At 33.7% G+C, this 5,000-nt stretch overlaps 1 protein-coding gene across 1 annotated transcript in view; it reads left to right on the forward strand.

Annotated features, from left to right (window-relative positions):
• Positions 1 to 5,000, forward strand: part of LOC137634546 (metabotropic glutamate receptor 7-like) — a 203,370-nt gene that overhangs the window by 117,749 nt on the left and 80,621 nt on the right. The gene's annotated exons all lie outside the window — the stretch shown is intronic.

Raw genomic sequence — 5,000 nt, forward strand, 5'->3', positions numbered from 1 at the left:
CACTACAGTTTGTCTCATTCATTCATCTCTCCCTCACCCTACACCAGCAGGAGGAGAGTCTTTTCTTAGAAATCGCTCCCTCCAAACCCCTCCCACCCTCACCACACATAATATGAATTAGACAGCTTTCAACCATATTGCAACACGGCTCTTTCTCCTTTTTTCTTTTTTTGTATGACTGTTTCTCTGCCTCCATATCTGTCTAGTATTAAGATCCACAATATATATTGTATTTAATTCTATATATGTACATGTATTATAGTTCCATCACTAATTTCACATATGAAATTTCTATATTTGCAATTACAGATCCATAAATAACCGATTGATACTAGTGGGTTATTCATGGCTTGATAATTGAAAACATACATACGTAAATGAAAACACACACAAACACAGACACGTTTATATATATACATACACACTATTATTTATATATGTATATAAACCAAAGGGCATATATGTATGTATGTTTGTATGAAATACAATGTAAATTATAAAATAATTCTCCCGCATAGCAGCCATGACGAGAAAAAGCAGGGTATGTAGGTAGGAACAGGAATAAGTGTTCTACAGAAGTGGTTTCTCGATGCATATATAGAGTGTTACATTTACGAAAAAGTTGGTTTCATTTAATATAAAAAAAATGTTCATCTCTCATGAGACATCGTTTCAAACTGTCTGATGGATAATTTACATTTGTTGTTCAGTTGCTTGAAACTAATACTGTTTATGCCTTAAAAAATGTTCAGAGCGGCAAGGCTCTACAATTTCGGAGCCACCCCTTTTAAATGGAAACAAGCATAAAGGTGAATATACTGTGTATGAATTAATATATATATATATATATATATATATATATATATATATATATATATATATATATATATATACACATATATATGCATATATATATATATATATATATATATATATATGCATATATATGTATATGTGTATATATATATATATATATATATATATATATATATATATATATATATATATATATATATACTGTGCCCATTCCCCTTTGAGCCCCTTGCAGGAGTCACCCTTCAGGCTTTACCATGAAATCTAAGATGAGTTGCTAGCCCCTTCCCTTTATCTACCACAACTGCAACCTGCCATAGTCACCTAAGCACAGGTTTTTCAGGAAACGGGTAAAAGATTTTTCTATCAGCTGTAAGGAACTCAGGTCTTGCACTGATGAAGCGAGATCACTAACCACTGAGCTACGGGAATCCTATTTCTGTTTGGAAGCCCTATGGGCAGCTAGATAGAGTGTATGGTGTTGCCTTTCTTTGGGGATCAGAAAGAGATGTCATAGGACTTGTAATCTTTCCATCGTTTCGAATGCATATAAGCCTTCAAGTGGACCCTGTTATTCGAGAAGGAAATCATATAAATACACATATATATATATATATATATATATATATATATATATATATATATATATATATATATATATATATATATATATATATATATATACACATACGCTTATTTTGACCAGTCTGAACAAATATATATCAAGATATATTTCTGAGTGAAAGTGTATGTGCATGAGTAAGCAAATCATATGTGTAAACACAAAGAATATATTTCATATGATTTTGATTCTAGTGTTAGTAGAAGCGAGGCACATGGCCATTTAAAAGGGCAAGATAGATTACAAGCGATCACCATTATGAGTAATTAGCATTTTAGTACACAGTCCTAAATATTTTAACGTCTTCTTGAATTAGGGTTCAACATTACTCAGTACTAAGCATATATATATATATATATATATATATATATATATATATATATATATATATATATATTTACATAATAGACAGATATATATTCCAAGAAGATTTAAAAGATACAAATACCTGGATACGACCACTGTATTTATACATACATACGTACATACATACATACAAACATAAATACATACATATACAGTATATACACACAAATCAATAGCTATACAATCACAAACTCTCTCTCTCTCTCTCTCTCTCTCTCTCTCTCTCTCTCTCTCTCTCTCTCTCTCTCTCTCTCTCTCCTGACCTATTCCATCATCTCAGATACACCCCCTTTGTAAGTCCTTCCCTCTCACGTCACTCACTGTCTTTCATTAGTGTTCTGTATCATTCTCACACTGCTGTGTTTAATTGCAATTCACGGTTACTAGAAACCTTGTAAGATCTCATCTTCGCCATTTTATTTGCAGATTGGCATAAAAAAACAAAAACAAAAAGGTCGAGCCAGAGCTTTGTATAGTTGAGCCATAGAAATGGAATGTTTATAAGCGGATGGGAAGCCCTAGAATAAAACTATGGCGTCATTTTGTATATAAAGAAAGGTAACCAGTAATATATCATCTCTAGTAAAGGCTAAAGAATCTGTTGCAAGCATTAAAAGCATTATTTTCTACTTTTACCTAGAATATGGCTGAATTTTTACTATTGACACCTGATGCGTTTTGAAAAAATTGCATATTAGTTTATTTAAATATTCAAATTTTGGCAGAGGACTTTTTTTTTCCTCAAGACTGGTTTTCGCTATCCACATCTAACTCCTTCTCATAGCAAGTTATCCTTGTTAAACTGCATGAAAGCAAAGACATTTTGACATTAATAAAAAGGATATTCAACATAATATGGTCTCACTCAGTCAACCGATTGTTGATCAATCTGCCGCAAAAAAAAAAAAAATAAATAAATACAATAAAATCGAAATCGGTCGAAATTTAAAACCAACGTCTCATCATTCCAAACAGATTCATTTTGAACCTGTACAGATAAAATGAGAGAAGATGACACCTTACGGAGCTCACGTCACTGATAGACACATATTTTTTCCATGTAAATAACATTTGCACACATACGTGGAAAGACGGAATTCCCATTTCCCTATAACACCTATGGCGGCAGGCCAGCGGCATCCAAAGCGACGATGACCAGCAAGTCCCTCTATGATAAATAAGCAATCAGAAAACCCCCTCCATCCCCCTCCGTTATCACCCTTCCCTTCCCCATCAACCCCCCCCCCCAAAAAAAAAAAAAAAAAAAAACTATCAACAAGGCATGAGCAATGCAAGGAACGCTGACCACATGGTGCCCCAGATACCCAGACGGCACTCTGGTGAGTTAAATGCTTCAGTAAAATGCTCTCTCAGTTACGACATACCCTAAGCCTTGGCCCCTTGTTCAGTATCCGGCTTCCTTTTTTTTTTTTTTTTGGCTGCGTATTACGGGACTGTATGTTACTTGAAGCAATTCTACATCCCCTCGGTCGAATGTTACATGGAGTGATGCTGTTACTTGTTGCCATATAATAAATGCATGGGAATGGCTTATAGAGGCTTGTTGTTGCAGTATTTGTGTAACCCTTTTTTTTTGTATGTGCTTGTTTACTGTTCTTATTTTGCAAAAAAAAAAAAAATTCTGCATGAAATATTATCGTATTATCCAAATTTCATATTCTGTAGTTATATCCTACTCATCAAAACCTACGCAAATACAATAAAACTTAGGAATATGAAGTGATACATAATGCATAAACTGTTGAGACATTTATATCAAGGATAATTGGAAGTATGAGTGTCTTTTAACTATTATACATAAATGTACATGTATTAGCAAACAACCACTCATACACAGTCACACACGTTTCACACATTCAAATAATACAAAAACACAACACAAATATATATATATATATATATATATATATATATATATATATATATATATATATACATATATACATACATATATATATATATATATATATATATATATATATGTATGTATGTATGTATGTATGTATATATATGTATATATAAATATATATATATATATATATATATATATATATATATATATATATATATATATATATATTATTGGTTCTTGCTATTATTAACCAGAAGGCAAATGTATCCAAAATCTTTCTTACTTGTCACAGTGAAATTAAACTTATTGAATATCAAAAGACAGCCCATAGGTATACGATCTCAAAATACCAAAATGCTGAGCGCAGTTGACGATTGAACTTCAATTTTCCTAACGTATCCATACAGAAGAAAATAATATTGATGTGATAATATGGTCCTTACGGTCATTCCAAAATCTGTGTGCATTATGTACAATCTCGAAGCAATATGGCAAGGTCACTGTGCAATTATTACATAAGGGCGGGTGTTGAGAAACATCTGTGTCCATGAGACTGGGTTGGGAGTTTGAGCCCTACTCACAGCCAGCTAGGTTTCCATAGTGTCTGTAACCTAACTGTTCCTGCTAGCTAGGGAGAGAGATTTTGGTAGCCTATAGGTTTACCTCCAGAGTCTACAACAGCCATTACCTGGTCCGCACTGGCCCACAGTCGTAAGAGAGGGGCTTGACGCTGATCATATGCAAATATGGTCGGTTTCTAGGAAATTATGAAATAAAATTAATGACCAGTGCCCATGTCTACGTCGCTATTGGACAACTTTTACACCTTTAAATTTTGAGTTTGTAAGACGGCATTTAAATGTACAGTGAATTTTCCGTAGAATGTGTGTTACCTTCATGGACGGTAAAAGTACAGTATATAACGATAATTCGGGTTTAATTCTTAATTTGTAATTTTCATCTACACATCTGAAAGGGACTATCTCACTCGAAGAATCTGACCCTCGCAAACATATACTCATTCCCGTGATCATTGAAGAGAAGCACAACGTATCAAAGCTGTCTGGCGACAGAGGCAATATGTCAAAAAGCCTGCTAATAAGGTCAAGGGAAGAGGTGAATGATGACCCAATTCCTTTTCCCCTTCACAAACGACCATGGGAAATAACGTTAGGTGCCATTTCACAAGCGCCTGACACTTGACCTTCTCTAATCCCTTCTCTCCCAATTATCTCGTCCTTCCTCTAGGTGTTGCTTCCCCTTATCTTCCTTTCAGTGTTTATACGTCTCTAAAAGGCTATCCGCCTGACGAGGAAAGATAAAATC

The sequence above is a fragment of the Palaemon carinicauda genome, chromosome 3 (assembly GCF_036898095.1).
Source record: "Palaemon carinicauda isolate YSFRI2023 chromosome 3, ASM3689809v2, whole genome shotgun sequence".
In the NCBI taxonomy this organism is placed as follows: Eukaryota; Metazoa; Arthropoda; class Malacostraca; order Decapoda; family Palaemonidae; genus Palaemon; species Palaemon carinicauda.